The sequence below is a fragment of the Panthera leo genome, chromosome D3 (genome assembly GCF_018350215.1).
Source record: "Panthera leo isolate Ple1 chromosome D3, P.leo_Ple1_pat1.1, whole genome shotgun sequence".
Taxonomy (NCBI): Eukaryota; Metazoa; Chordata; class Mammalia; order Carnivora; family Felidae; genus Panthera; species Panthera leo.
The window spans coordinates 79,770,933-79,780,873 of record NC_056690.1 but is presented as its reverse complement, the minus strand read 5'-3'; the positions used below and the strand labels follow the sequence as shown (position 1 = coordinate 79,780,873).

Below are 9,941 nucleotides of genomic sequence, written 5' to 3'. Positions count from 1 at the left end.
AGCCCAAAAGTATCTGAGGTGACGCGGATTCCAGTCCCTCGGTCGCCAGCCGCACATTTGTCCCCGCCAGCCTCTGCCCCCACCTCGGCTCCGCTCTGGAGCCGGCCGAACGCGGCCTCTTCACACCTGATCGTCGCCCAGGTCCCCCCCTTGCGCGGGGGGAAAGACAACGCCGAGGTCCCGGCCGAGGTTGGGCACTTGGGGCGTGGCCAAGGGAGCGCGCGAGCCAGCGTGGGCAGCTCCGCGCTCGGGGTGTCGGTGTGGCAGGCCGGACTGACAGACGCACGTCCCCGACCCGCCGCCGCGGGGGCGTGGAGGGGGGGGGAGGTGTCGGAGGAGGTGGAGCCGCCGGGGAGGGGCGGTGCCGCGGGGAGCGGAGCCCGGCCTCCCGCCCCCACCCCCTTCGGTGCCTGGGTCTGGGCGGTGACACAAAAAGCTCCCGCTCGGAGCCGAGCGCCTGGCGGCGGTGTCCGACCGGGAGCGCCGAGGGCGGCGGGCAGGTGGGGCGCCTCCCGCAGGGTCGAGCCGGGGGCAGGGGCTGCGGGCGCCGACGCCGCGCCCCCCGCGCCCGCCCCGCAGCCTGCCGCTGCGCGCGTCTGGCGGAGCGGGTGGCGGGCGCGCCGGGACCACCCCGCGATGCTACCGCTACCGCCGCCGCCGCCTCTGTAGGGAGCGCCCGAGCCCGCTGCGGAGAGAGGTCGGTGACTTTCGGTTTGTTTCTCTGCCCTGGTCCTCCCGGGTCGGGGGCGGCGAGAGGGGCGCGAAGGGCTGGATGTCTTCGCCCCCACGGCGGCCGCGCCCGGAGCCAGGGAAGCGGGGAAGGGGAGCCGCCGCCTGGTGTGTCGGGGGGCGCCTTTTGCACAGTGGATGGGGGGAGTCGGGCCGCAGGGGTCCCGGGAAGGGGAGCGCGGGCCACGGCGGGGCGGCCCCCGGGCGCCGGGGACGGGGTCCCTGGAGTTGCGTGTCTCCGGAGCGCTGGCGGAGTTGGGCTGGCGGCTGGGGCGGGGGAGCGGCGCTGTCGGCGGCTCCTCCGAGTCCTCGGATGCCCCCTGGAGCTCCTGTCCGAGGGAGCGCGTCTCGTGCCCGCGCCGCGCGCGCCCCTGAGGGTGCACGTGCGCGCGCGCCCCAGCGGCGCCCCCACCCCGCACGCGCCCCGGGATGGTCCCCTAGCGAGCCCCTGGTCGAGCGCGTTTCCCGCCCCCCAGAAGTTGCCCTCGCGCGCCACTCCGCCGCCCGGGAGCCCCTCTCGGGAGGAGAGGGAGCAGTGGCGGGCCAGATGTTGGGGGGTCTTTTGTGCGGACCCACGTGCCTGGGGCGCCTGCTCCTGGAACGGCAGCGGCAGGACAAAGCAGGCTGGACGCGTGGGACGCTGCACGCGAGGCTGCCGTCCCCGAGCCCGCCTAGGGTGGGGGTGGGGCGGGGGGGAGCGCTGCACGGTTTTGGAAAGAGTAGAGAAATCGGCTGAACAGAGTGACAGTGACTTGATGAGGTGGCGGACAGGGGCGAAAAGAAAGGATGCTTGTGAATGCAGCGCCGCTGTGTGTGTGTGTGTGTGTGTGTGCGTCTGGGCGGGTGACCGGGCGCCCCGCATTCCCATATAACCTGGTTTACTAGTATATTTTGCTAGTGTGTGTTTGCCCCAAGATGTTATTCTACGCCTTCTCGTCTTTCTTTCCTTTTGAGGGGTTACGGTTGCTGGTAGAAGCTGTGCCACCGGGGAACTTGGGGGCGGGGGAGACTGCAGCGGAGTGGGGGGAGGGGGGTATTTATCCTGTAGAGACAATTAGGGAGCGTTACGCCCCCTCCGCGGCTGGCGGGCGCTCCACGCCTCCGCCGCCTTCCTCCACCTCCCGGTGCACCCACTCCACCGCCGCTGGCCGGGGAGGGTGCTCGGATTTCTTTCTCTGCTGCGCGTATCTAACCCTTACTGCATGTATTTCACTGCAGGCTGAACAAAGCTCAGGCTCAATTGTGCTTCCTGCTTGTCAGCCTCTTGCCTCCCAAACGCGTACCGTTTCCACTTGATGTCATCATGCAGAAGGGGGTGAAAGGGACTCGGTGACAGATGCAGGTAACCCCCAGTAGTCTGGGTAGCCGCCTGGGTGTCTCTGGGTCATTTGGGCCAGCAGTGTTTGCACGGGGCTGTTTGGGTGGTTTCTGCATCCATTCCTTTGCTGTCTGTGTCGAGGAGCCTGGGGGCTGCTGAAACTCCTGGGTCTGAGAAGGAAATTGCAAATGACTTGAAACCTTCCTTTTGAAAAAGTCATTGAGGGCAGGGTGCGTTTGGGGTCGAATAAATTCCACCGGGGTTCTACTGATGGGAATTTTGATAGAATCAATACATAGACAGTTGTGTCTGAATGTGGGGTTTGGATATATGCCTGCTTTCTTATCTGTAGTGATACATTTTGGCTCCAGTCTGGTAATGGATATCGCTTGTTGAAAAGGTATGGCTGGAAGGCCGGTTATAAATTTGACCAGTGCTCAATTAGGGCATTGGTCAGATGTAGTAACCTTCTTACGAAATAATGTCTCTCCTCCAAGCCTTCATTGTAATAGTGTTTGCAATATCAGGAGGGACATGCCAGCAGCAAGTTAACTGGGAGGTGGAAGGGAGGGCAGTTGGGGGAGCAGAAAGAGAACAGAGAGCCGGGAGCGTTAGTTAAGTTTCCATTTACATAGCCATGAACCATTAGGCTCTCGGTCTGCATTTTATCTTTAGGTCGTTGGTGCTTTTCCAAAAACTCTGGCCGGTACCTTTCTTTCCAAGGATAGTTCTGCTTCGATGTCGAGCTAACGAAATCTGGGGTTATCTCGATAGAGCTCCATGAAAAGGTAACCTTCAGACATACCAGGACACCTTGGCACTGGCATTGTCTCCTAGAGGGCAGAGTCCTGGCATCCTGCACGAGGAGCAGAGAATAAGAATGGTGATGGGGGTGGACTCAAGGTTTATCTTGCTGGGAGAAGCGATTGCGGAGGGCCACCGGCTCCTGGTGCTCTGTCTTCTTGCACTGCAGCCACAGCAGTGCCATGGCTATGGCAGCCTCTCTCGTCACCATTTCCGCCCCCAAACCCACAGAAAGATAAAATTGAAAAACTTGAAACATGTGTCATTCACCTCTAGGGTAGTTGTGTTTTGAAAGGGGACTTTGAAAAAACAGGAGTGGCACTGGCATTGATCCCTATACTCAGAGCATCCAGGAATCCCTGGGAGAGGTGAGGGAGTTATCTGGTCTCAGCTAGAACAAAGGCCACCGCTTTGGGAAGATAAGATTTGTAATGGTGTTAGGATAGAGGTACTTTGACAAGTAATTTTAATGTCAGCAATAATGCAGGGTGTGTGCTGTGTTCCAGCAAGAGGAAAAGCCACGTGATGGGATAATAGGGAGTGTTAATAATGCAATAGAAACAAAGGGTGTGGTTTTTTTTTTTAATAGAAAAAATAAATACCTCACACACAAAATTCCCCATGGGAAGACCAGTTGCCTGCACATGTAAATGCACGTCCAAGAACAAAGATAGCCATAGTGCAGTGTTAGGTTTCCTGTGGTTTTAAACTGTGTGCGGTAATAAGTCATAATAAAGTGTTGTGTTGATGCTTATTTTGGTTTTTCTTTTTGTAGGTGGAGGCTCCCCGCCCCCAGATGTCTGCAGTAGTGTTTAGCTGTAGGCTGGGGGAGCCCTAGAAGGTTGTCAGACCAACCTTTGCGTCCAGTGCCCGAGTCCTTTCTACAATGTTCATTTAATTCATTCAGCAGATGTTTATCAAGCACCTGATAGATCATAGACTGTGAAAGATGCCAAGGGGTGGGGGCGTGGGGTGACTGGAGACATAAAAATGAACCACCTTCAGGGAGCTTCTCAGAGACCTGATTCTGATTAAATTCAAAGGAAGCTAGAGAGAGAGGAACAAAGGGTGGTATTGGACTGCTGAGGGACTATGATCATTGAATGCCTCTTTCATTGGGGAGATCACTACTTCATAAGTGACCGGACCTGTTGTCCGAAGGTGACCTTGTCTTCAGCTCTTCAGCTAAATTCCATGTGAATGTTTAGATTTCACCATTGTTGAAAGGTCATTCTGTTTCATTCTTTATTCCCTCAGAGTTGCTTGAACCTGTCTATCCTGTCTGCACCCTCTCCTTTTCAAAGAATTACTTGAATTTTGAAACAAACCCTGCTTTTTTGTATTATCTGATTTAGTAAACAGTTGGTGGGAGGGGGGAGGCACTTTTGCAGGTTCTGTCTTTTATAAACAGCGACGTATTGGCAATGTAGGTTAGGTTAGTTGCAGTAAGAAATCACCTCCAAATCTCTGGCTAAATACAGATTTCTTTCTCTCCCATACGATGTGTCCTGTGTGGTCAGCAGGTGGGCCTTGCTCGTCATAGTCCCTCTAGGACCCAAAGTGATGGAGGTGTGACCCTGAGTGTGTGTGTGAGGTCCCTGCAGTGTGGGAAAGGAAACTCTGGAGGATCTTGCTGTCTGTATTCACGACACCCACGTCACCCACAAGTGACTTATGTTGCTTTGGCCACAACTAGTCCTATGATGCCATTTGAACCCCAATTCAATATTTCTCGCCCTGCAGAAGGGACAGCTGGATATAGGTGAGCCTCTCTCATGACCTCCGCAGGTGGTGTGGCCTAGATGAGGTTATGAAGTGTGTTCCCGTGGGGCTAGCTCATGCTTTGTAGACGTTGGGTGTTTACGAGTGCCAGTGCGATGAATGAATAATAAATATCTTAAGGAATTTGGTCCTGCCCCACCATGGTATTTACTGATATGTTGGTGTTATATATACTAATGTGATTGTCCATTGATCATCAAATAAAAAATTACAGTGTTCTCTCTTGTTGCCTGTTTTGAGTAGTTGTTTATTCTGAAGCGATAGGCAAGGAGGTAGTTCCAGGGCTAGTTCTAGGAGGTTCTGTGTTTAGCATTATGTAATAGAGAGCTGTTACTTACAGACTTTCTCTCCCTCACCATCTGCCTCTTGTCTAAGACTTCCTGAGTTTGTCTGGAACAGCCTGGGGTAGAGAAGGAGTGGTCGTGGGCCTAATAAGGGCCACAACTAAGATTTCGAGGGGGCAGGCATGTGTGTAGGGTGGCCTTGGGTCACCCCCTTGTTACTCTGATGTTTAGAAAAGGCACTTTGGATATGTGCTGTTTTCTGGTCACGGGACCGCCAGAACACTGGGTTGGTGTTCTGGCACATTCGTGCTTCCATCAGCCACCACGTTGACAACGTGGTCAACGAAGGTGGTCAGTTTTAAAGCCTTCCTCACCACGCTGTCCCTCAAAATGGTTGGGTGCTGAGGGGTAGGCATTGCAAAGGGCTGTGGATTAAGCAGTGGGTGACTGGTAGAGAGAGTTTGCTGTAGGACGCGCCGGTTCCTTAAATACCTTTGTTGGTGTTGTGATAAATGCATGCATGGATTAGAATTTTTAGGATGTGATAAGTACCTGCGGCATAAGCGTGGAATTTAACAAAATAGTATTGCTTCTGGCTCAGTAATCACCTTGCTGAAGTCATTTCTATAAAGACAGCTCTCCCCAGACAGGCGATACGGTAAAATGCCTGCTGGCCCCTGAGTCACAGAGGCTAGAGGACATCAGTGTTAGCCTCAGAATGCAGAGGTTACCCTCTGCTTCCCTGGGGTGACAAACTATTGCATCCAAACGGAGGGAAAGTGGGAAATGAGTGGCGGAGAAACCAGCAGGGAGAACCAAATATAGCCCATCCGGGACCTCCAGGAGCCAAGTCGGGGTGCGTGGGGGCTGGGCTGAGGGCGAGGCGCAGACCTAGCAGGAGGGGAAATGAGGCCCTGAGAGGCTAGGCTCGAAATATATTTGGGAAGCTCCAAAACACACGTCTGTATTTTGTTTGGCCTCTTGAGCACCCGCCGCTGTAATTGCACGACGAGGGCGGCCGTCCAGGTGGAGGACACTTGCGGGGTGGAGGTGGCTCCTAGCGCTCCCGTCCCGAAGGTGTGGTGGACAAAGCAAAAGGGAGGAAGGCATTGGTCTTCCTGCTCCCCCACCCCTGGCTTGGTGAGCCACGAGGTGTTCCAAGGAGCCCGCCTTCGCGGTTGAAATCTCCTTCGGATAAAATAAGTCCTTGTTTGATGTTTAAGGATTTTTTTTTTTTTTTTTTTTTTTTTTTCTGGATGACCTACTGTCATCGTAAGACGTAAGGCCAGCAGTGTGTGCGACTTGTTTCTCCTTTGGGTGGTCGTCGAGGCCTGTGGTTTTTCTGGCCCAGACCCTGTATGGCTGCTGAGGCTTGGAGTGCATTTTTTGCAGAATCGTGGGGTGGGGTCGGGGGGGGCTCCTTGGGATCTACTGGGAGCGGAGAGCATGAGTAGGACAGGATGCCTTCTTTGCCACTGGGTTTATTAATTCCTGCGTACCTAACACTCACTGCAAACATCTCGCATGATAAAAGTTATTCTGACATCACACAGGCTTCCTGGGCTATCAGACCGCTTGCGGGGAAGGTGTTGATCAAGTGCAGCCGAGCCTCTGGTGGAGGCAAAGTCAAGATGAGGTGGAATCTTGGAGGGCCGTGCTCTGTCCTGGTGTTTTCTGATTCACCTTCCATTTATAAATCCAGATAACCACACTTAATACACTCCTCCCTGAGGTTCTGTCAGCATTGGTGAGGTTTTGGCAAAAGCTTGGACAGATAAGTGTGAAAATAGGGAGTATTCTTATTGATATTGAAGTTCTGCTGATTAACAGATGAACTTCTGTCCCCACCGCCATATCCCAGATGGGGACCTCATTTCTCTGGACTGTAAGAGTGGGTACCCTTACCTCCTGGCTTTTCCACCCCAATCCATATTACAAAATGCTGATACTCTCAGGACAGTAGGCCGTTTGAATTGTTCATTCCCTTGCATAATAGGGAATGGCTTTCGGTGGCTTCTGCTTTTTGGGGACGAAGTTCCTATTTTTTTAGTCTTCCCTTTAAAGGTTTCCCCACCTAGACTGCCATATCCCAGATGGGGACCTCATTTCTCTGGACTGTAAGAGTGGGTACCCTTACCTCCTGGCTTTTCCACCCCAATCCATATTACAAAATGCTGATACTCTCAGGACAGTAGGCCGTTTGAATTGTTCATTCCCTTGCATAATAGGGAATGGCTTTCGGTGGCTTCTGCTTTTTGGGGACGAAGTTCCTATTTTTTTAGTCTTCCCTTTAAAGGTTTCCCCACCTAGACCCCAGACTTCATGCCCATCCCTGACTTTGGCTCTGCCTGACTTGAAAATGCCACATTAGCTGGATGGTTAACACACTATTCCCCCCAAATGCTTTGCATAGCCTGTTTTAAAATTCTGGAATATTCCATAGCCTGCAATGTCCTCTCCCTATACTCTGTCATTGAAGGTGTGACTGGCTCTTAACTCTTCTAAAAAATTTAAGTCTGTCTCCTTAGCCCATCGCAATCCTTCACCTCTTCCAGGTTCTCTGACAAAATTGCCTACATCTCTCATTTCATTCAACATTCATTCATTCATTCATTCCACAAAGGGCACTTATCTTGTATTATCACCTGAGATTGAGGTGTCTTTTTCTTTTTTTTTTTTTTTTAAATTTTTTTTTTTTTTAACGTTTATTTTTATTTTTGAGACAGAGAGAGACAGAGCATGAACGGGGGAGGGGCAGAGAGAGAGGGAGACACAGAATCAGAAGCAGGCTCCAGGCTCTGAGCCATCAGCCCAGTGCCCGATGCAGGGCTCAAACTCACAGACCGTGAGATCGTGACCTGAGCTGAAGTCGGACGCTTAACCAACTGAGCCACCCAGGCGCCCCATGAGGTGTCTTTTTCTTTCTGTTTAATTGCAAGGAACAGAAACCCACTCAAGCTACTTCACGTAAAGGGAGATACACTGAAAAGATGTCCCAGGATGGGAATGGGACTTTTCCAGTCTCTGCTCAGCTGGGGGGAAGGGTGAGGGATTTGGCTTCCTCCAGGGGGACCTTTGAGCTGGTGGATGTAGGGACTGAAACCAGCAAGATCTTTCTCTTGCAGGCTCCTTAGAGATGAACACTGGATGAGGTTTGAACCTATTTTGTATCCCCCACCATGTGCGTACAGCATAAGGGCTCAATAAATACTCAGTCATTGATGAATCTTTGACAGCACAGAAATGATCTCGACCCACTGCGATAAAGGAATTATGGATGTTTTTGGTCATAGACCTATGGGAAGTTAAGAAGAAGAAAACTTCTTTTTAAGAGCTTCCCCTACGTGCATTAATAATGATTAAATATCGAATCAAATTAGAGTTGCCAGGCTGCATTATACGTTTCAGTGGTTGGGAAGTGAACATTCTCACTGAGGGTCATCATTCTAAGAAAATGAATTGTTATTGGTAGTCTGTTTTTCGATTTTAGTTTGTCTGCTTCTTCCAAAACAACAACAAAACAAACAAAAATGTCTTCTCCTTTGTGACATATAGCAAGCCGTGTTAGAACTTTACATCCCATAATCTCCAGGCCACCCCACAATCTCAAGAAATAGACTGTGCTGTTTGGGTTGGACCTTAGCGGGTGACAGTTGCCCACAACTGGCTACCATATCTCCCTTTGTAATTAGCTTTTAGCCATAAATGCCTTCGTGATGGACCTCTGGTTTGCCTCGCCTCTTTTGATTTTGGAATACTCATTCACATGATAGAAACTTTTGTTTAACACTTGGAATGCTTGATCATTATGGATAGCGTTATTATGAAAGAGGAAATGTGTTCAGCTGCTTGAGGAAAATGGCCAGGAATACATTGACGTGAAAATAATGTTCTCCGTTGGAGGGATAATGAATGGAGCAGAGATAAATGTCTCAAAAACAAAGTGTTTGGTGTGATATTCTCTTCCACTTGTGTTGCTCTAGGTTAGGGTTTGTAAACTGCTTCCTTGCAGGTTAAAAGGGGTTGGAGAAAAACGTGGATAGATTTCTGTACCTTGTCTAGAAATTTGCCCCTTTGTTGCCTGAGACATAAGGATTATGGTTATTTTAAGTGAATAATAGCTAATTCAACCATGCAGGTAGAGAGCCATCCTTATCTGGGGCAAGAACTTGTCCATCCAGTCCTACTTCATCAGGCTAACATGTAAGAAACCGAAGATAGGGATCCATCTATTCACCTCTGGTGATGGGTAAAATGGCATTTGAAACACTGAGAATCAGTGACTTAAATTTTTTTTTTTTAAGGTTTATTCATTTCTCAGAGACAGAGAGACAGAGCATGAGTGGGGGAGGGGCAGAGAGAGAGAGGGAGACACAGAATCTGAAACAGGCTCTAGGCTCTGAGCTGTCAGCACAGAGCCCAATACGGGGCTCGAACTCATGGACCTCGAGATCACGACCTGAGCTGAAGTCAGACACTTAACCGACTGAGCCACCCAGGGCACCTGGGCATGAGGATCGGTGACTAAACTCCATGTTAGATATAAAATTGTGTATATTAATTTTATTCAAATACTCAGTGCCTGCCATTTGCTGGGCACAATTCTGTACAATTCTAAGTAAAATCCTTGCCTTTCCTTAGCTTAATGTACAAACTTGTAATTAATTTGGTTTTCTGCCTTTTATTTTTTGTAATGGTAAAACTAACAGGGGACAGAATAAACCAAATACATCTGATACTCTTCTCTCTCAATTCTTGATCCCTTACCATCCATACCCACCTTACTTGATCCTAATTTAGTTAAGTGATTAAAAACATGGAATTTTTGAAGCAAGATGGATTTGGGTTCAAGTGTTGGCTGTGCTGTAATGACTTTGAGTAAATAAGGTCTGACTGGGCCTTGGTTTCTTCATCTGGAAAATGGAGGGACAGTCAATCTCATTGACTTATTTAAGAGTAAGTCAGATCATTTACATAAGGTGCTTAGCGTGTTGCCCTGTGCATTGTAAACACTACATAATGGC

The 9,941-nt window shown here is 50.6% G+C and overlaps 1 protein-coding gene across 1 annotated transcript in view; it reads left to right on the top strand.

The window, feature by feature from the left end:
* Window positions 1-638: 638 nt before the first annotated feature.
* Window positions 639-9,941, top strand: part of RNF152 (ring finger protein 152) — a 72,973-nt gene continuing 63,670 nt past the window's right edge. Inside the window, exon 1 of the mRNA XM_042910613.1 lies at window positions 639-697. The gene's annotated coding sequence lies outside the window, so the exon portion shown is untranslated. The remainder of the gene's footprint in view (window positions 698-9,941) is intronic.